This window comes from Ambystoma mexicanum, chromosome 3q (assembly GCF_040938575.1).
Source record: "Ambystoma mexicanum isolate Mex_15411 chromosome 3q, UKY_AmexF1_1, whole genome shotgun sequence".
In the NCBI taxonomy this organism is placed as follows: domain Eukaryota; kingdom Metazoa; phylum Chordata; class Amphibia; order Caudata; family Ambystomatidae; genus Ambystoma; species Ambystoma mexicanum.
In genome coordinates this window covers 292499012-292521757 of record NC_090926.1, presented here as the reverse complement: position 1 = coordinate 292521757, position 22746 = coordinate 292499012, and the positions used below count along the sequence as shown (strand labels likewise).

The following is a 22746-nucleotide window of genomic DNA, read 5'->3' as shown; positions in this document are numbered from 1 at the left end:
GAAAGGGTTGCACTCTGGATACTGACAGCGGGTAGTTGGTAAAGTAATCAGTCTTATAGTTCAAGATTATTTGGTTCCAGCACCAAAGGGGCAAAGTGTCGTAACTGTCTCGAGTGGCCTTCGGAGAAGGACCAGGGGGGGCAGAACCACAATGTACCTGGTGCTGAAGAAGTTCTTGGTGCTCGACAGCGTCGAGGCGGTTCCAGGACGCTTCGCAGCCCGTGAGACAGAGTTAATGGCGGGAGACAGCTGCAGGTACCAGGCACCAGGCAGTTCGGCAAGGGAGGCTGGAAGGATGGCTCAGGGCCAAGAATTGTTGTCTCTGTGCTGGTTGGTGGATCTAGAATGCTGGTCGAGGCGTATCGGACGGCTCTGGTGACTGCTGCATGACAGCGGTGCAGCCGGATGCGGTTCGAGGACTCGACTGTCTCAAAATTGTCCTTAAAGATTGACGCTGTATGATGCTTGTGTGGCACTCCTCTTAGCTTCTTCGCAAGTCTCATGTCCTTTCAAGGCGGACAGCCCATAGTTCAGGAGGGTGTTTGCAGGCAACGGCTTTGTCCTGAGACTCTCCGGCACTTCCCACCAAGGAAGCTTGCTGTCAGAACCTAGCAGGGCACGGTGTGTGCTGGCTCGGTACCAGTTCTGGATCTGCTGGACAGGTCCTCTGAGTCCGGTATCTCCCTCTGTTCTCTGGGAGATGTTCAGGGGAGGGATCTTGCTTCCCTCTCGAAACTCCTGGCCTTCCTTCACTGGCAGAAGATGTAAGGTAGACTATAGCTTCAGCTCGGGTCACCTCTCGTGCCTGTCGCTACCACCTCTTCAATATTCGCAAAGTCTGCCCCTCTCTCTCTTTCCATGCTACTAAACTTTTAATCACCTCCCTTATCTTCTCTCGCCTCTTCTACTGCTCCTCCTTAATCTTTGGACTACCTACTTCTCATCTCGCCCCCCTCAAATCAATCTACCATTCTGCCGTCCGTACCCTCTGTCTCCTTACCTCCTGTGACTCCATCTCCGCTTCCCTTTACTCCCTTGGCTGGCTTCCTTTTCACTCCCAACTTAAATTTCATTTTCTCTGCTTAGTCTTTAAATCTCTTCATGGTCTTGCTCCCCCTTATCTCTCCTCCCTCCTCTCTTTCTACACTCCCTCCCGCTCCCTTCTTTCTGCTGACCACTTCCTTCTCATAGTTCCTCCATCCCCTTGTTCCCCCTCCCGTTTCCGCTCCTTCCAGCTCCTAGCCCCCCTGCACTGGAATTCCTTACCTCTCTCAATCCGCTCTATTCCTACCTTATCCTCATTCCGCACTTCCCTTAAATCTCTCCTTCTCCATTCCCCGCTTAGAAACCCCTTCCCCTTCTTGCTTCCCCTCCTTCCTTTATCTTTTTCCCCTTGATCATCTCCTTCTCCTCCCCCACCACCCCACTCTCACCCTTTCCCCTTCCGTTCTCTCCTCCTTCTCCTCCTCACCCCTCACTCTCAATCCTACTGCATTACTCTCCCTATTCCCTTCAGTTTAATTGCCCTTCTTACTGTTTTGTTGGACTGATTCATAATTGTAATTTGCTTCTACTGTTATAATGTTATTTCTGATGTTTGTTAATCTGCTTAGAATCACATGCTGTGCATAGGTCCGACATCCAGTGGTCACTGCGGAGTATTGCATTTTGTTTTTCGTAGTCGAAAAGGGGACGTCGACAAGGCGTGTCTGTAACACTATCCCTATAGTGACGTGCGTTGTACCCACAATCCCTCACGCGTCGAGGTCCCTCAGATTGTTTTTTTCCGCCCAGTTTCTGGTCGCCTTTCGCGGAGCTCCTAGAGAGACATTGCTATACTTACCACGGACCTCGGTCCTTTTGTCATAACTTAATATACTGGTAACGATCCCTCCCCCTCGACGTTAGCTGTGAAGCAGTTTCTCCGCCGAACTATTTTCGACGGAGAGGAAGAGCGGAGGAGATCCTTCGGCGCTGCCGAACACGTGGCCTGGCCTCGACGGCCAACTTACAGTAGGGAGAGTGGGGGTTAGAACTTTGTCTCTTCTCTTTGAGAATGTCTTTCTTTCTCCCTTTTCTTTCCCTTGGGGTTGTTATCGCCAGCTATTATTGCCTCAGCTATGGAGAGGACACCATTTAAGTTTTGCCCACGCTGCAGGGGCAAATATACTTGGAAAGATAAGCACAAGCTCTGTAATCGTTGCTTACCCCTCGATCACATAGAGAACAGCTGCGCAGCCTGCAAGCTCTTAAAACCCAGGACTCTTAAAAAACGTAGGGTTAAGAGGTGGGCGGACTACGCGATGTCGAAGTCAGTTTCCTCACCCGCTGCCGCTGTTACTGAAAGTGACGAGGAGTGCGATAACTCGACGTCCGTTACGGAAGTCGTGAACCCCCAGAAGGAGCGCTCACGCTCCTCGTCGTCCGTCCCCGGCCCCGACGGGCTCGGCTCACGCCCTGCTTATGGGGATGAACACCCCGGCGACAAGGACGCACACAAACCTCATAAGGCTAAACACACTACCCACGGCTCTTCTTCGTCGAGAACGAAGGATCCATCAGCGCCGAAGGGGACGCAGGGCACTCCGGCGTCTACCGCAGACCGTAAAGGTCACAAGCCCCACCCGCAAACGCAGCCGCGACCAGCGATTGGGCTTCCATCTAACACGGGCGCTACCCCAAAAACATCCGACACAACGCTCCATAGAGCGACCGTCGAGGTACAACGCGCAACGCACACAACGTCGACACCAAAGCCCTCGACGGACAAAATCGTGGCCGAGAGCCTAGCGAGAATTGTCGCCGAAGACGAACGTACGCGGACGACGAAACAAACGTCGAATACCGCGTCGAAAAAACACAAAAGTAGCCAGGAACTGCCCCTTTCTCCAAAGGACGCTTCCGAACTACCTGAAGGCTTTTCAGAAGGAGACGGGAACCTCTCGTCGACGTTGTGGGAGCGTTCGAAACGATTCGAAGGCGAAAACACTAATTTCCCCCCTCTAGACTATTCAGGGGTACCCCATGAGACCCTTGAAAGACTCCATTCTTGCATGGAGAAAATGGAAAGGTTTCTAGGAAACCAAGACCCACCCACTCACAAAAGACAAAGAGAATGGCCACAGGATGACCCTAGAGTCAAGATTCCTAGGCTGGTTGACCTCACTGAGGAGGAGCAATACCTCCAAGAAGATGAGGAGTGTTTGGGTGGAGAAGAAGAGGTAGAACTTGAGGAAGAGGGGTTCGAAGAAGATCCTTACACCACTCCTACAGGGTTTGAAGAGGATACAGCTACCTCGCAGCCCTGGCATTCACCGTCAGTGCAGCCTTGGCAATCCCCATCAGTACAGTCAGACCCTGATGCCTTTCTCCCTTCTCCTCTCAAGGATTCACATGGGAACTCCTCTCCCATAGATGACCAACCTTCCCTCAATGCACTATTGCGCAAGGCAGCAGCGCATTTTGAAATTGATACAGGGGAAACTCTTCCAGACATTGATTTTGTAGAAAAAGTCATAAAAGAAAAAGCCCCTGTTAGCCAATCTATTCCACTCCTGGCTTCTATTAAAAGAAGAATTTCTCCTTCCCTTACTAACCCAGCTTTAGTAAGAGGGGTCAACCCTAGAATAGAAAAGCTCTTCAGCCCTTCATCCTCTGACCCTTTATACATCAGAGGACACTCTATTCCGGACTCCCTTGTGGTTACCAACACAATAAAAAGAGCAGGGGTGCCACTATCCACTAGTGAAGCACCTCCAGACAAAGAAGGCAAAAAACTCTACGCACTGGGGAAGAGAATCACGACCTCCGCCGCCTTCTCTACTAGAATTGCTAATAACAACTCACTTTTAGCTAGCTACGCAGATGCACAGTGGAACAAGCTGCGTAGCGAAGCAGAGGAAGCACCTGAACCTCTGCGTTCTCGTCTGCTAGCTATAATATCAGAGGGCACACTGGTAAACCAGGGCATCGTTAAAAACTCCCTAGATGCCGCTGAGACGGCTGGCCGCTCCCTAGTGCAGGGAATACTTCTCAAGCGCCACGTTTGGCTACGCAATTCAGGTTTTAAGCCCGAAACCCAAGCCTCCCTCATAAATAAATCCATTGAACAGACGCATCTGTTTGGAAAAGCAGTAGATGAGGCCCTAGAACATGCTAAAAAAGAGTTTGATACCATCAAGACTCTTGATCAAATTTCTAGGCCCCCTAACAGGCGAGGCTATGGTAATAAACGCTCCTTTCGTGGCCAAAGACAGCAGCAGAACCAACAACAACAATATTACTCTGGCTCCAACTGGCCCACCAACCAGGGTAACACCCAGTTCAGTCAAAGAGGCCAACGCCGTGGCAAAGGAAGAGGTCGTGGCTCCAGCCCCAGAGGTTCCACGCCCAATACCAGCAAATGACCCGAAAATTCGGGTCCCCTCCCATGCATCACCGGTCGGGGGCCGGCTAACATCGTTCCTTTCAGCATGGGAGGGAATCACGTCAGACCGTTGGGTATTATCCACCATAGCCCACGGATACTGCATCGAGTTCAACGGTTCCCCGAAGTACAAACCCCCACGGAACCGGCGCATGACACCGCAACACCTCTCCATTCTTCTTCAAGAGGTGGAAGAACTACTGAAGAAAGAAGCTATAGAGCCCGTCCCCCTATCACAGGTAACAGAAGGTATTTATTCAGTGTACTTCCTTGTACCCAAAAAGGACTTAACCATGCGCCCTGTATTAGATCTGCGCCCAGCGAACATATTTGTCAAACCCCAAAAGTTTCGTATGGTGACCTTACAGGAGGTAATCCCACTGTTATCACAAGGGGATTACATGACAACACTGGACATGAAAGATGCATACTTTCATATTTTAATGTTGACATCGCACAGAAAATACCTCAGGTTCAAAATAGAGGACAAACACTACCAGTTCAGAGTACTACCCTTCGGGATAGCATCTGCACCAAGGGTATTCACGAAAGTACTGGCAGTGGCAGCGGCCCACCTGCGCAGATTATCCATCCCGGTATACCCTTACCTCGACGACTGGCTCATAACAGGGGATTCTTACGAAACATGCTTCTCCAATACCCAAAAGACCGTAGACCTTTTGTCCCAACTGGGCTTCTCCATCAACGAAAAGAAGTCCAGCTTAGACCCCAGCCAAACCAAACAATTCCTAGGGGCTCTAATTCGAACAAGGGACGGCCTCGTATTCCCCTCCAACGAGAGGGTCCAAAACATGCTGTTTCAAATTCCCCATTATGTAGCAGGCCGAGAGGTGACGGTACGCAAAGCAATGCGCTTGCTAGGGATGATGGCGTCATGTATTTATTTGGTACCTCACGCGCGCCTGCGCATGCGCCCAATGCAAGAGTGGCTCTACAGCCAGTGGTGTCAGGCCAGCGGACAATGGGACGATCTAGTGGTGGTCTCGCAGGCCTTGGTTCTCTCGCTACGGTGGTGGACAAAAGAAAACCTGTTATTAGGGAAAACTTTTGCCACACCCGCAGTGGAAGCCACTCTAACCACAGACGCTTCCCTTACAGGATGGGGGGCTCACCTATCCCATCAAACGGCACACGGAGTGTGGACTCCGAGTTTAGCATCCAAGCATATAAACCTGCTGGAACTACTAGCGGTGTTCAAAGCACTGAAAGCCTTTCAGGAACACTTACAAGGAAATGCAGTGATGGTCCTCACAGACAGCACCACAGCCATGTACTACCTCAACAAGCAAGGGGGCACTCACTCTCCAGGACTGTCCAAGCTGTCCCAGAATATATGGAAGTGGGCTCTCAAACACAACATGTTCCTACTAGCACAACATGTACCAGGGGAACTCAATCTGCTAGCAGACAAACTCAGCAGAGACTTCCCCCTGCCCGAAGAGTACGAATGGCAATTGCACGAAGACATCGTCTTAGACATCTTCACGCAATGGGGATTCCCGGAAATAGACCTGTTCGCAACCCTGGAGAACTCAAAATGCCAAAGTTACGCCTCCAGGTACCCCCAGAACCAGTCCAAGGGGAACGGTCTGTCGATTCAATGGTCAGGGAAATTTGTTTACGCCTTTCCCCCGACTCCCCTTCTCAACAAAGTGGTGCACAAGATGCACCAGGAGCAGGTTACCATGATACTAGTGGCCCCAATGTGGGCACGGCAACCTTGGTTCGCTCACTTGATGGAGATGTCCCTATTTCCCCCAGTGAAACTTCCCTGCCCGTACAACATGCTGTCACAAGACAAGGGCAGGACACTGCATCCATGCCCTCAGACCATGAACTTAGCAGCCTGGCTCCTGAGATCATAGAATTTGGACATTTACAACTTCCACAGAGATGTATGGACATCCTCAGGGAAGCCAGAAAACCTAATACTCGACACTGCTATTCTAGCAAATGGAAAAGATTCGTTATCTGGTGTAGAGGTACTAGCATCAACCCAGTTGACTGCTCTCCTACTGACATTATTCTATACTTGACCCATTTACTGGATTCAGGTTTAGTGTTCAATTCCATTAAAGTCCACCTAGCGGCACTTTCTGCATACACCACTTCCCAACTTAAAGTGTCGTGGTGGAAGATACCAGTTATCAAAGCCTTCATGGAGGGGGTAAAGAGGATACACCCTCCGATAGCTCACCCAGCTCCCGGATGGGACTTAAATGTGGTACTTTCCAGACTCATGGGCCCTCCCTTCGAACCCATGCACAAGGCAACTCTTAAAGATATCACCCTTAAGACTGCTTTCCTAATAGCTATCACCTCCATTAGGAGAGTAAGTGAACTACAGGCTCTTTCTGTACTAGACCCCTTCGTAACAGTTCACAAAAATAAAGTGGTTCTACGCACACACCCAAGGTTTGCACCTAAATTCATCTCGAAATTTCATGTAAACCAAACTATAGAACTACCAACGTTCTTTCAAAACCCTTCCAGCTCGGGAGAAAAAAGTCTGCATACACTAGATGTACGCAGAGCTGTCATGTTCTACATGGAAAGAACCAGACCACTGAGAAAGACTAATCAGTTCTTTGTCTCGGTGGCAGCAGGAAGAGAAGGAGATGCGGTCTCAAAATCCACTATATCTAGATGGATTGTTCAATGCATCACTCTCTGTTACACTCTTGCTAAGAGAGAACTACCCTTCAAGCCAAGAGCACATTCCACTCGAGGCACTGGGGCTTCCATAGCATTCATTGCAAATGTTCCCCTTGAGTCCATCTGCAAAGCGGCTACCTGGAGTTCTGTGCACACCTTTACAAAACACTACTGTCTAGATGCACACTCTAGATCTGACTCCCAGGTGGGACAGGCAGTATTAAGACATCTTTTCTCTACTGTTCCTTCTCATAACCCACCGCCAACTCCGGGTACTGCTCGCTAGTCTATGCACAGCATGTGATTCTAAGCAGATTAACAAACATCAGAAGACAATGCATTACTTACCGTAAAAGCATTTCTGATGGTTGTATCTGCTTAGATTCACATGCGCCCACCCTTCCTCCCCGCTCGGATGGAAGGAACATAGACTTCCTTTATATCTCTCTTTTCTGTACTCACTCACGTCTATAAGGCTCCCTCAGGGCAGAAAAATACAAACCGAGGGACCTCGACGCGTGAGGGATTGTGGGTACAACGCACGTCACTATAGGGATAGTGTTACAGACACGCCTTGTCGACGTCCCCTTTTCGACTACGAAAAACAAAATGCAATACTCCGCAGTGACCACTGGATGTCGGACCTATGCACAGCATGTGAATCTAAGCAGATACAACCATCAGAAATGCTTTTACGGTAAGTAATGCATTGTCATGTATCAAGTTGTTAAAATGTTCAGCGCTTTGGAGTAAAGCGCTATGTAAACAAAATAAATACAAATGAGTCCTTCTTACTCCTTGTAAAGTCTTCAGATGATCTGCTAAGTGGAGGGTTCAGCCCTCTTTTAAAGCTTAATGGACCCTAGTGATTGCTGTAGGCTAAGCCCACCTTAATGAACCAATCCTGGGTCGTCACCAACAATCTTCAGTGATGCTTCAGGTCAGAACCAGGGTGCTTGGCAATAGACAGGGGAAAGACGACAACATATACTTCTAAGTCCCACCCATCTTCCTGTCTGCTGTACATCAAAGTGTCTCCCTAATTAACTGAGCCCTATGCAGCGCTTGATCACAACATGGCCCTCCTTTGAAGTACAGGGTTGCAGGCAGACTTTCGTCTCCTACAATTAACATCCTTCCCTGCTCTGAAAGGAGTGGTTCCAGATAGGACATTCACTGCCCTTTCATACCAAAGAAGGACATTGGTACTAAGTTGACAAATTGTATTACAAAGAGGTGACTGGCGTTTGGTCTCCATTGGCACTCCCTGCACCCAGGCCATCTCATTAACATTCTTCAGTATTCACCACCACCAGCAAGGTTTCTCAATGGAGATGCAAAGGCTTTTGATGTACCCACGGCTGTCTGGTGTCAGCTACTCATGACAGGGGAGGGCGGCGCTTGTAAGCTGTGTCCTCCCAGAGTAAATGACTATTTTTCTCCTGTGCAGTGAGCGTGGAAAAGATGCGCAGGAAAGACCACAAACATTCTTTCTTTTTAAAACAAACAAAGCCCCGGTGAGCGTACCTTTCCCGTGCGGATGGTCGAATTCCTCACAAACACAAAGCCCTGCACAGCCAGGAGGGCTACCAAAGTCCAGGATATATTTTTGGAAGACCTATTACACACCAAGGAGGGAAACTGTAGCAACACGCAGTAATGCAATGTATATCTTAGGCAGGAGTGTAATACGACGATATAAAAAGCCATATTAAATCAGCTCAAGTTTCTACAAATGCAGGGCTTGGCGGAGAATCCCAGGGATCCTTGGAAAATACCACAGTCCAGGTAAGTTGTAGGAGTTAGTGTTGAGAACAGTGCTCCATACAAAAAAATTGGAAAAGCAGTTAAGTCTCAGTATCCTTCCATAGGTACCCAGAAGAAAGCAATCAACCCCAGGGGACACCAATGGAGACCCAGAAGAAGGGATCCAGTGGAGGCTTCAAAACCCAGCAGCACAAAAGCAGAGCAAGATTCAGCCCCCCCATGTTAACCAAAGGGGAAATGCGGTAGAAGGGGGCCTGTAGAAACCGACTACCACAGACCCCGTGGACCACTGATAGAGCATCTTGAATAGACCATGCCAGGGCACAGAGAGGAGTACTTGGTGTTTACTTCCAGAAAGTCAGTGGCAGGAGGCGAAACAACCCAGTAAGTAATAGCTTCTTTTTAAACAGTGAAATTAGGGATCCGGTCAGTCATTGTTGTATTGGACCCAAAGCTATCAATGACCCCAGTGTCCTAAAGGAAGAACTGTTCTTCAAAGTAGTGACCCACCATCCAGACGTGGAATCAACAGCAGAGAGTATTCCAGAAGGAGGAAGGAACCTGTACCCAGCAGACCCCCGCGACTCAGGAGGCGAACATGGTCAGCACATCAGCAAAAACGGCCCCTGCAGCAGGACAAACTGTGGTGGTGACCAGAGGTGGCGCAGACAAGTAGATTTGGTAAGTTGTTGGAGTCCCAACTCATTTCAAGGCAGCCGCTGCTTTCAAAATCAAGGCACAATACCCTGGTGTGTGTGAAAAAGTGGGAGAATTCAGTAAAAAGGCCAGGAAAATGGCCCCTTGATGGAAGGCCTGCCTCCAGCAGATGACCAGTAGCAGGACATCTCGGGAAGGACTCCAAGCAGCCAAAAACCCAAACCGTAGCTATACCCTGATCATTGTATGCAGCAACTATGGCCAGAAGAGGGCCTAAAAATGCAGCAACAGCAGGAAACTGGTGAAATTCCTTCGAACAGGTATTTTTTAATATCCTACTTTATGCCGAAGGCTAGCCTCTAAGCGCAGGACAGGGTTTGAAACACTTTACGCTCTGCGTTGTCTTGTTTCCAAGCCAAATGTGTTTTCCCCTAAGCTATCCTTCCAGCGGACCTGCTCGCCCTCCAAGTTGTCGGCGGCACTGATCCCAGGAACAAGTTTTCCCCCCTGTACATCCCTAAACTCACACGGGCTGGCTTCTGCCAGCCGACCAACCCCATCAAGGCATTTAAAACAAAGGATTTGGCAGCCAGACAAACAGGTTGGACTCAGAAACTGCCAAACAGTCGGGCCAACCCCCACCGGAACTGTTGTGGCCTGCCCAGTGCCAGGTACTGGTCTAAAACAGTCCAAACCACTATGGACACTGCCATCTTGGGCTCACAAAGAGCCCACGTTGGCAGGGTGGCCATTTCTATGGCCTGTCTCGTGGTTTCCCTGAACAAAGGATGCCCCATACCCTAAGGCTACCATAAAGATGGATTAGGCTACCGATGCAGTAAATCTGCTTGCACCCCTGGTGAACTCAAAAACTATTAGCTGCCACCAGCCTAGCCCCTTCGGCCAATGTAGGGTGATGGGGGATATAATCAGCCTAGCGCAAAAATCGGGTCCTCAAGAGGCGCCCCTGGGATTGGGCACCTTATGGATTACCCAATATGATATACCCTTTTAAGTATGAAAATAAGGGATTGTGTGGCGGGGGGACTTCAGCAGATGTCCCCCTGTCTACCAAAATGAATTGCAAACCCCTACACTTAGAGGGGGCAAATCGATTAGGGGTCGATTAGGGGTCCCACAAAATGAGACTGCAGAACCCCAACAATGGAATTCTGCCCTAGCAATCATAAAAAATAGAATATCGCTGCACCTGAACAATAGATCTAAACTTTTTTCAGACAGGAAACCCCATCTGAAACCACTCATAAAAACGCCTATCCATTTTTATCTTAAAATATTTTATTTTGCTGAAGTTAAGTTATAAATAAGAAATAAAAAAGACCAGACTAACATTTTAACTGTATGTACTGCATTTAAAAAAAATTGAAGAATGCATTCAATGTACTTCATATACAGTGCAGAATTCATAATGTGGAGTGTGTGGCTTGCCATGTATTTTATTTATTTTCTCGCACTCTGGTGAGGGGGTTCTGTGAGAAGCATGTTTTATCCCCTTCATACATTGTTCTTTTTTGAAGAATGATTATCTTCGCCTGTTCTTCATTTGATGGTGGAAGTAAAACTGTTTTCAGTCAGAATTATTTTATCTCCCCCCCATTTTTTCCCCTTATACTTGCACTGTTTGGTAGGGGCCCAAAAGGAAGTGATAAGATGTTGTGGTCATTCGGTTTTCCAAAGTGCAGAGTGAGTTCGGTTTTCCAAAGTGCAGAGTGAGTTTGCTTGAAGACTGCTGTGTGGAGTGCCAACTCTGCCAGGAGATTCCATGCGGGATGCTGCGGTAAAGGGAGGTGAAGGGGCTACATTTGAGGATGGGCATGCAGCAATACTCTAGATCTACTTTATCTGGCTCCACAATTCCCTTACAGGCCAACTGGTGAAGAGAGACCCTTCCTTCTGACCCTTCTCGAAACCACCAGCAGTCCATCCTAAGGCTTCATGGCCATGCCTCCTGTACTCTTGTCAGTTTGCCTGTCGGGTACTTTGTTTCTGTGACCCTCCTTCAGGGACTAGAACATAGACTGAATAGACATCAAAACATTAAACATCAAAACATTATACATCTTTCTCAATCCCGCGGTCTGTGTCAGATGGTTGTTCACCCGAGACCTCAACACAAAGGATTCTATTACTATTTCAAGTCGCTAAGCCCGGTACCACCTGTGCTTACTACGGATACTTCATCTCTGCCTTCTGTGACCACAATATTGCCTCAGCAGTGCTTTATTTATATACTAAAGGAAGAGGAAAGAATACACTGCTCGCATAAGGAGATCTACATCCTGAAGACACTGGACACAACCCAGGCAAAAACAATCCACTCCCAATGTGCCATATCACTCCTTGTAGAGGTTTGCTGACTCCTGCTAGACTTGATACTCTAATGATGTCCCCATTGCAATATTCCCTTTCATCAACCCAGGCTCCTAAATCTGAAATAATCTTGTGGACAATATGGTTACCTTTTAATGAGTTCATAAGGCATCTAATAATCCCATTATACAGACCAACGCCATCTAAAATTGCTTTGGTAGTTTGTAAAACTAGGAGTTAGCCTTAGATGTACAAGCCTCTTTCCCCTGATATCAGTATTAAGGGGGCACTGATAAAACCGTTCTTGTCTTCAGCCTCTTAGCAAACCAAGCCCAGATAAAATTCATAAGATGCCAGACCAAGAACCGTTCTTCGTGCAACTGCATGCCCTGCGTTGATTCTATGGCCTTAGTAGCGGCAAATAAAGGAGTTTAGGCTTTTGTCTGATTACTTGGTCTGGTACAAAGACTGGGCAGTGTGATAGGTCACAAAAAGGAGGCAGACTAATATTTTAGATTTTAAAGGATGTTTATTGAAATAATAGAGAAAATGCCTAACTTCCCTATTCTAAGGACTTCCTGGCCCAACACAACTGAACTAGGGTGCATGTCATCTGGTTGAAAGCCTAAAGTAAGTCTGTCCTTACTGACCTTACCACTTATACTGAATAACTAAAGACTAGGAGGCTGACTCCCTACTCATGGGGTTGCTATGCCAGCAAATACTTCTTAGTATAGAATTTCTAGATGACTTCTTGATATTTCCTGTACCTATTCATTCAGTTCTTTCTAGGGATTTTTCCACATCTTTCTATGGTTTTGTTGCAACTCTCAAGTTCCTTTCTCTGGGCTCTTGGGCCTCTAAATATTTATTTACTCTGTTCCTCCTACTTATTGTTGGAAACTGTTCTTTTTCTGATAACAATTCCTCCAAGGCCATACTGGCTGATTTCTGCCATCACTCCTTCGCCACCGGAGTCTTCCGATCCCCCCTGAAGCATTCCCTTGTGCACCCCCTTATCACCCAATCTCCATCACTCCCTTCCTGGGCAAGCTCCTGGAGAAACTGGCCATCTCCCAGCTCAATCTCCATACGGAATCTGTTGGCTGTCTTCATGACCATGAGTCTGGTTTCAGAGCTGCCAGAAGCACGGAAACTGCTCTCCTGAACATCCGTGAAGATCTGACTCTAACACCCCTTGTATTCTCATCCTGCTTGATCTCTCATCTGCCTTTGACACTGTCAGCCATGTCATCCTGCTCAACCGTCTACGTGATAACCTGGGTATCACTGGTCAGGCTCTGGGTTGGCTGAGTTCTTTCCTCTCTGACCGACCCTCCAAGATCCAACTTGGGTCCTTCCTCTCTGCTACCTTTTTCTCTACCTGTGGTGTACCCCAGGGGTCTAACCTCTCCCTGGCTGTTCAATACCTGGCACTCCTTGCCCACCGCATCGCTGTTCTCTGCCTAAACTTTCAGTGCTATGCGGATGACACCCTGCTCATTTTCAGGCTACCCTCTACCTCCTCCTCTCCTTCCCTCATCTCTGACTGTATGTCTGCTATCCAGGAGTGGTGTGCCGCCAATGACCTCTGCCTTAATGCCAGTAAGACTGAGATTCTCCTCACCCGCTCCCTCCTTTCCTGTTGCTCTCTGGCCGGCCTCTATTGGTCCTCTTCCCCTTCCCACCTGCAAAGCCAAAAACCTCGTGGTCATCTTCGATTCCACACTCTCCTCCTCTCCTCACATCTCTGACGTCTCCAAAAAGTCACACTACCAGCTGCACCTCCTCAGAGGTATTCTGCCTTCCTCTCCTTCCCCCAGAAGCTCACTGTCTCCAGAGCCCTGGTTCTCTCTAGGCTGGACTATTGCAATAGCCTCTTTCTAAATCTGCCTGATTCTACTCTCCGCCCTCTGCAACTCATCCAGAACAGGACTGCAAGACTTGTCCTTGGCCTCAAACCCAGGGATTGTATCTCTCCAGGACTGAAATCTCTGTGTTGGCTCCCAGTGGCTGCGAGGATTAAGTTCAAAACCCTTTGCATCGTCCACAAGGCCTTCTGGGGTCGGGGGCCTCAATACCTCCAACTCGCTCTTCCTAGATATCTTCCTTCTCGAGCTCTTCGCTCATCTGCCTCCAACTCCCTCGGGGTCAGTCGCTTCTCCAAGCAACGAGTTGGTGGTAGATCTCTCTCCTCTGCTGGTGCCTCCCTCTGGAACAGCCTCCCTCCCTCCCTTAAACTTGAGAACCATCTCTGGTTCCGGAAACACCTCAAAACCTTTCTCTTTGCTTCTGCCTTCTCTCCTCCTCTCCTCTGCTGACCACTGGCTGAAACCGGTACTGCACTGGCTACCTGGACACCCTTCTAATCCCAGGCCAGGTCCCTCTCCCGCCAGCGTCACACTCCTGCACTGCCCACCTGGAACCCCTGCACTCGGGGACTGTTCTGTATCCCTTCAGTCCCCCACCAGACCTAGATAGCTGATGCCCGCACTTACCCTTTCCCTTGCCACTTGCTGGCTGCTATGTTATTTATTGTGTTTATTTATTCCCATGTACTGCACTTTCCTTTCTCCCTTCCCACGCACTTGCGCGATCTGAATGACACCTGGCCTAGTAGGATCGTTGTTTGTCCCCTTGTTCCCCTCCCTTGCCTCGTTGCGCCTTGAAACAGTTGTGTATAGGCGCGTTTTAAATGCCCTATCATACCATATCAATTTCATAGTTCCTTCATTATTTGTTATCCTTTGTATTATCCCTGTCTTCAAACTGGCATCTGTCTAATGTACCCAGTGACCTGTTTAATTCCCTTTGTAGGTTTTCCATTCACTGGGACCAAATGGTGGAGTTCCTGAACAGGTCGCACTCCTCTTAATAGTTAAGCAATCACTGGAACGAGTATACTGCTCCCCTGGGTGATTCTTACTCTTCTTAATGTATTCACATTTACTGGACAAGTAGGCGGAGTCCCTTTGTGAATCTCACTCTTAATGCATTTACCATCATTGGGACGAGTATGCTGACTTGATTCCTTATATTAGCTCCTGTTATTATTAATAGGGATATTATTTTGCCTTTTGTTGTCTGTGCCTCGAACCGCATTATCGCCCGGTTGCCAGCTTCCATCAAGCTGGTTCGAAACTACCGAGCCTCTGTCTTGATTTCATGATGCAGTTCTGAGGCTTCCCCAGTTTACAGCAGACGTCCTTTCTTTGTGTCAGGCATAAGCTCATCATAACTCCTTTGGGTTTCTTCGTCCCAGTGTCATGCAATTCTGTTTTCTTCATTACTCCTAGGTTTTTTACTCCTCTCCGTGTCGGACGAATATCTTATCTTCTGCAGAGGTGTTGCATTAACGGATGTAGGAGGATTCTGGTTTTTTGGTGACTGATATAGCTTTGGGTTGCTTCTGAGTGTTATGAAAAGGGAGTTCCTCATCAGAACAGGAGTCATTGTCCCCAGGAGGCGTGTCTCTCTCTGTGATGTCCCGCTTGCCGCCACCCTTGGGAGGAATATTGCTAGCGGGCTCACCTCCCTAGCCTCACAAGTAAAGACTCGCTCCTGGGGAGAAGTGACTCAATCCCTCAATTCGTTGCAGCAGTATTGAGAAGAAAGCCTATTAATCATCTTCAGCATCTGTTATTGCTATAGCTTGTTCCCTAGCAGCTCATGCAGATAATTGCCATGCCCTTCTTCTGGATCATTCCCCTGACCTTGTATTTGTCTGAGACGTGAATGAAAGACTCCTCTGCCCCGCTCCTAGTCCATGCCCTGCCTCCCAAGTACGACATACTAAGATTGGATAGGGGACCCCCTTGGCCGGTTGTGGAGATTGCCCTTTTATATCATACTATTTTTAATTGTTCTTTTGTGCCTTTCAAGCCTACATTTAACATCGAGGCATGTTTGCTCTGTGTCATGGTCTCTTTGTCATGCACCCCCCATTTCCTCTTAGTTTATTGGTCATCACACCAACAACCCCAGTAATGTGCAGGCGGATCGCTTAATCTCCTCCTTGCTGACCTTAGTCTGTCTCAGTTTGTTGTGGGTCTCACCCATGTTTTGGATAATACCCTAGACCTAATATTTGCCCAACTTCCTTTGGTCACACTTTATCCCTGCCTGCCTGTTATTTGGTTTGACAATCTGGTTGTTACCTTTGCTGTTAATGTGTCTCCTATTTCCCTGACGCGTGCTCTTCCCCAAACTCCCTCACGACGCTGGCATAGTATTGTGGGTGCTGATATTTCTTCTGGTATTGCTAATTTACTTCCTCTGTTCACCTCCTGTGATTTCACGGCACTCTCCTTAGCCATGCTAACCACGGCTAATTATCTGGCACCACTTAAAGCATCCACACCTCGCTGTCATCCCTCTGAGCCCTGGTTCTCTGTCGAGCTTGTTGGTCTCCGTCTGGCACATAGGCAAGCAGAGCAGAAGTGGCACAAATCCTATTGCCCCATAGCACGCCTTGTGTTGCACAAAGCTACTTCTTTATATCAACATCCAATAGTACAAGCTAAATGCTCTCACTATGCTTCTCGTGTGGAAGTTGCAGTCCATTTTCCCCAAGAAACTTTTTAAGTTGGTACAGTCTTTCTTCCCTCCCCCTCACGACACCCGTGATTCCTTGTCAAAGGCTCTGTGATTCTCTTTCCACATTCTTTGATGATAGAATCACTATTATTAGGCAGCAGATCGCAAGTCATTTAACAGCATCGGTTCCCCCGGTCGATGCTACTGTCCTTGGGCAGTCTTTCCATGCCTAGTCCGCATTTCTGGTTTTTCAGGACTCTGATGTTATCTGAGCTACTTTTAACATGAAATTGACCTCCCCTGTGGACTGGATTACGCTCCGCATTCTTCAAGCCATCATCCCTGCTATTACTTTTAGTCTCTGCTGCTGTTAACCTGTCCTGTAATACTCACCTTCCTGCTTTACTTAAACATGCTATGATTAGTCCCCTTTTCAAAAAGCCTAATCTGGATCCTTCCATTTCCTCTAATTTTCATCCTATTTCTCTTCTTTCTTTGCCTATGTGAAACTTCTGGAAGCTTTGATCATCCCTCTCTTTTGCTCTTTGTTGAAGACTCTGCTTTACTTGACCCTTTCCAGTCTGCCTTTCGACCTGGTCGGGGAACAGAATCAGTCCTGTTGTCTGCAGTTGATGATTTGGCTCAAATCGTAGATCAGGATGGTATCAGAGCCCTGATCCTGCTGGTCCTCTGTGCCGCATTTGACACTGTGGACCATGGCACACTCGTGGAGAGGCTGTCTCTGGCAGGTGTCTCCTACCCAGTCCTGGGCTGGTTTGTCTTTCCTTTCGGATTGTACAGTCTCTTTCCCTTTCTCCCTTCATCTCATCTCCTAGGCCCCTCACCTGTGGTGTTCCTCAAGGTTCTGCTCTTCCCCTCTTCTCTTTAATGTCTATATTCAGCCTCTTGTTAAACTGATTCTCTCCTTTGGGTTTTGGTACTACTCACATGCGGATGACACTCAGATCTTGGTGCGGCTTGATCTCAATCTTCCGGCTAATGCTGAGCATTGTCGTTTTCTTTGCCTGTCTGCCATCCATCATTGAATGGGAAAAAATTGGCTTTGCATTAACCGTGAAAAGATGGACGTCCTTTTCGTTGGCTCCTCCTCAGAGACCTCGGGGTTGACTGCCCTTTTGGCCTGCCGAACTTTGCCCTCTGCCTTCCCCTTCCTTAGTGTGCAAAAACATAGACGTGAAGCTTTCTGCTTCATTGTCTATGCAGGCCCAGGTTAGTGCAGTATGTCAGTCTGTCCCCTTTAAACTGGGCATCCTTCGTAAAGTTCTTCCCTACCTCCCCGCAGACCTCCTGCTTTGCCCCCCTGGTTGTCTTCTCTTTGACATCTGGATCTTTGGGATATTGTCCTGGAACTCTTTTTCTTGCACAATCTGCTTTTCTTCTTCGACTACAAATTCTTCAGAACCCTGCAGCCAGGCTGGCCACTGGTGCTGACGTTATCCTCTGCATCTCCCATTGTGAACGCCTTACACTTGTTACCCGTGGCCAAGCGGATTAAGTTTAAGGCCCTTTGAATAATTCTTCGGGCCTTCTGGAAAACTGGCCCCAAATTTCTTCAAGTTAAATTTGGTCAGTACTTCCTCATTTTCCCCCTGACTCCCCTGTCCCTTGCACTTCTCCATGGCCCTGCATATTCTCAGTCATCGTTTTAAATATGCTTGTGTGGGAAGTTGCTCTTTTTCCTTGGCCGCCGCTCAGTTATTGAACTCTACCCCGTTGTCCCTTCGTGACCATCTGTCCTTTCGGCGTGCCCTAAAGACTTTTCTGTTCAGTCTGAGCCTAGTTTGTTGTTTCTTCATTTACTCCCTTTTCTAGTTTCTACCACCATAGCGCCATGATGCCCTAGTTGGTGAAGGCTGTGCTTTAAAAATGTGGTTAACATAACATAACTGTGAGGTTTTTCCTAATCCATTAAAAGGCTTCAAGAAGGATTTAAAACCCTTCTTTGATCTTCGGCTTGTAAATGAGTATGTGAAGAGAGAAACCTTCTGGATGCTGGCCCTTCCATCGAATTGTCCTGCACCTGCAAAAGGGAGATGTTAAAGTTGCAAAAATAAATATCTTTTCTCTCTTCTTCCAGGGTTGTCTCCAGCATATCTGATGACTGTTTAGGGACTGAATGGGGGGGGGGGGAGTAAGAATACAAGGGTTTCAGACTGCTGCAATATATACCCAAACTGTGAGCTATGAGTCGCTGCATTCAGCAAGTGAGTTTACTCTGTGCTTTTTTCCCTGATTTCTACTAAATCGATTTGTTATACTCATAAATCCTAACATCCTAAATGGTTCAACCTGGGCATAATTGCCCTTAAATCTATTACAAAATGTGCTGAATGGCCTGAGCGCCACTCCTATGATTCTGCAGCTTGGTCTGTATATCTTTCTCAGCGTTCATAATACAAGAAAGGTATCTGAGAGGCAAAATGCACATTCCATTCTTCTTGTATATAACTTGCAGTTGTAAGGAAGACATGGTATAAAAAACAGCGAAGACGGACACATGTGATCACAGTTCAAGGGTGTTTATTGAACTTCGATGGGTTGGTAAAACGCCTATCTAAATCTAAGGATGAGAGAAAGCTACGACCATCAAATAATAATAATGCAACCCTAGTGGAGTATGTCAAAATAACCCAGCCTATACTAATAAACCTATTGCCAATCATTATTTCTAAATACAAAATTGTGTGGGATAACAATGTATGCAAAAGAATGTGTTCAAGAAATGATATGTTAGGATAATTGAGCAGTTAGCTTCCCATCCCAATGTTTTCAGCACAGGGCAAGGTGGCACGTGCGGGCTTCGCACACACTCTTCTTGGCCACGAGGTAACATTTGAACACATAGGCATCAGGGCCTTCCGCCAAAATCTCTCTCGCAATGACAGTCTCTAAATGCAGAGGGCCTGATGCAGCAAACAAAATACAAAAGTTCCTTTTCTTTGTCAAGGTTTCACTTCTCCCTCCTTCGGGTTCAGAACGTAGGTCCCCCTCGTCAGGGCTCAGACCCCTTTTCTTCAATGTTCAAAGTTTGGTCTCCCTCATTCAGGCTCGGACCATGAATCCCCCTCGTCCGGGCTCAGATCCCCTCTTGATATCAGAATCAAAGACTTTTGATTGTGTGATGGGTTTTGCTTAAACCGTTGCAGGACCACTTTGATTCACTTCACACAATTACACTTCACATTTATCTGCTTTCGTTTCCTTTCGCCAAGATACTGTACAGAGACATTCAATTGAGCGCATTCACAGTGCCACTCTGTCAACTCTGTTAATGGTATAGTATCTCTTCTTCTAAAGTTCAAATATTCACAAGGCAATTTAGCTTCACTCTGGTCTTTCATCACACGCTTTTAACAATGTTCCTTTCAGCGCTCACTTTACAATGTTGCCGCTTGCAACCTTGACTTCAAAACAGACTGGATTCCTCAACTCACTGGATGTGTTGTTCTGTGTCGCTTCTTTGTTCTTGGAGTCAAGGACGACACCACAGTGTCTGCTGCTCCTCGCCACCTTGGTCAGTTACGCAGAAGGACCCTCGATATCTCCAACACACAATGCAGGATGCTTAAGCCTTGTTTCCTGGTATCACGTTTTCTGCCTTAAAGGTTTCTTGAAATTAAAGGCTTCCTATCAATGAGGTGAAGGGTGTTGCCCCCGTCACGGACCTCTCGTGCCTGGCTGTCTTTCTCCCCTTGTTCAACTGACAACTCAACACTGCTGTATCTTCATGTGTTTTGCCTCGCTCGGAGTGTGGAGAAGTGCAATGGAAGTTAGGTGTGAGTGATTGTCGATAATTGCCTGAACTCGCCTGACCATAGTATTGGGACATGTCATGTACACGGCTCGGGTGTGAGTCGGTTTTTCTCCCAGAGCAGGCTGTCTGAGAAAGTGTTTGTGCACGAAAAGGGGGTGGGAGGAGTTGAGTTTCTAAATATCCCATCGGGCAAGATGGGTTAAAGATGTTGCAGGGAAAAGAGGGGTACCGCGTCTCACCATTCGGTGTCCCACTCCCCGAGGACCCCTTACCCAGGTGATCCTAACGCACTGGTCCACCACCAGGAACTGGATCCAATAGCAATGGCTGTGTCCTGGTCACCTGGATGACAAGTCCCCAGGGACTAGCGGGTGAGACACCTTCTGGTTTCTCACACAGTGCACCCAAAACGGGCTCTTTATTATCATGACTTAACCATGTTCTGCTCTGCTGCCTCTCGGGTGATATCTTCATCCCTCGACGTGAGACACTCTTCTTTTGAATGGATTGTGTCCTCCCACGTATTCCATCCATCGTCAGCTGCTTCAGAATTTTTTTATCAGCCGAGTGCACACTGTATGTCGTCGACTCAATGCCCCTCGATGACCCCTGTCCGCTCTCGAGCCTGGCCTCACTGACTATATATGTAGCACGCACTGTGCCCATTGGTTCAGTTCCGTTTTTCCACTGAACTGCATTGTACGCTTCGGACTGTTCTTTGACTTTGTGCCAATGGCTATTCCTTATGATTTTGACTCCAAAAACTGGTTTCAAGAGGTGTGTGGATCAAAGATGTCAATCACGGATCTAACACCGTATCTGCCTCTCATGCCTTGGAATCGAGCACAAAATTGACAGCGGTTCCTGTCAGTCCATGAAATGAAAGGCGTTGAAGGAGAGGAATGGGAAACTCAGAATGGATAGGCCCCCATCAAAATCCCTATGGACCACTCGTTCCAAAAGGAGATCTTCGGAAGAGAAGTTCAAGGGGTGAATCGCCACCTCCAAAGCGCTTTAAAAAGCATTTTCGATCCAGGAGTGGTCTCACCACTCTTCGTCCTCCGCCTCTCGGAAGAAGGCCAAAAAGAGGTGTCATCGATAGAGTACTTCATCCTCCGACTCCACCTCCTCCGATCGCAAAGACTATTGCCCAGGTAAGTTCGCTTCCAAAACCGAATGGGAGAATTTTCGCCGTCAGATGTTAAACATATTTCAGAATACAGTTCCCGCTCCTTCGACAGGGCCAAAGAAAGCTTCGTAAGGCCGAAATGTTGTCTGTTTAGGTGGCTACTCGTGTGCTCTTTAGCCCGGGTGCCAAACCTTCGATCCCTCGAAAGCTTGAAGCCTCGACTTCAACCTTCGATTCCCTTGATGGAACTCAACTGGGGTACTTCTTCGTCGAGGTCATCGCCAAAACCGTCGACTTCATTGGCGGACCCTTCGAAGGTTTATATGTCTCAACCAAGAAAATACTTAGTCTATGTCCTCAATCTTTGAGGAGGAAGAGGTTTCTGAACAGGACACTCCTCCGTTTTGTCCTGGAGTTTGGGACACCAAATGTTCCAGAGGCTTTTATTTCGGATGAAATCCTTGAGGGATGCAAGTGGCCTTGGTACCTCTCTTGAGGTGGATTTCTCCAATACTGATCCCTTTGCTCATGCAGGTGCTTCTTACAGAGCATTTATGAGTAGGATAACTGTATAATTGGTTTGGGGGAGGCAGGCTCCAGTTTTAGGGCATCATGACCTCGCCGATATTCTGGACAAGGGCCCTCCTAAAGACCCTATACTTCTTTTTCATAATGCTCTAAAGAGAAGGGTGATAGCTAACTGGGAGGCTACGGATACTAATCCTGCGGTCAGTAAAGATCTAGAGAGGAAATAGAAACCTTTATCTGCAGATCCGGAGTATTTGTCTAAACATACAACTCCTGAAAGCCTTGTAGTTCAGGCTGCCACGTCAGCATTGAGGGCTTCTGCCTGCCCTACCATTCTCCCTTACAGGGATGATTAAAGGTTTGACACCCTGGCCAAGAGTTTTCTCTGCCAGTAGCATGGCTTTAAAGTCTATTAATGCTAATTGTGCTTTGGCCAAGTTATCTTTTACACTATGGGATGCCATAGCTATGACTAAATACCATATTCTTCAGGGGGAAGAAAGGGATGGCTTTATGAACAGACATCATTACAGACGGCAAGGAGTCAATGTGCCAGTCACTTCAGACGGGACTGGACTCAGCTGACCGAGTCAGCCTGCCGATGGCAGCCAGCACTGTTTCCTGCAGGTTTGCATGGTTTTGCACCTGATGTACAGGCAAGATTGTTAAATATGCATTTTGATGGTGCCCATTTGTTTGGCAGCAAAGCTGACGAGAGCTTGGAAAAGGTGTGGCCATCAAAGGCGGTGACAAAATCGCTGGGAGCAGCGATTCAGCAACAGCTGTAGACCCACTGCTCCTCAAGGTTGGTGGTGCTGATCCTTTCAATATTACTCCTTGGTAGGATGGTCAAGGGAGTCCGAACTCACAAAGGGGCCAGAGGAGATGTTCTTGTGGTGGACGATGTCGAGGTGGGGAAAT

The 22746-nt window shown here is 47.8% G+C and overlaps 1 protein-coding gene across 2 annotated transcripts in view; it reads left to right on the top strand.

The window, feature by feature from the left end:
* The window catches only part of SPATS2 (spermatogenesis associated serine rich 2), a 729295-nt gene that overhangs the window by 209322 nt on the left and 497227 nt on the right, over positions 1-22746 (top strand). The gene's annotated exons all lie outside the window — the stretch shown is intronic.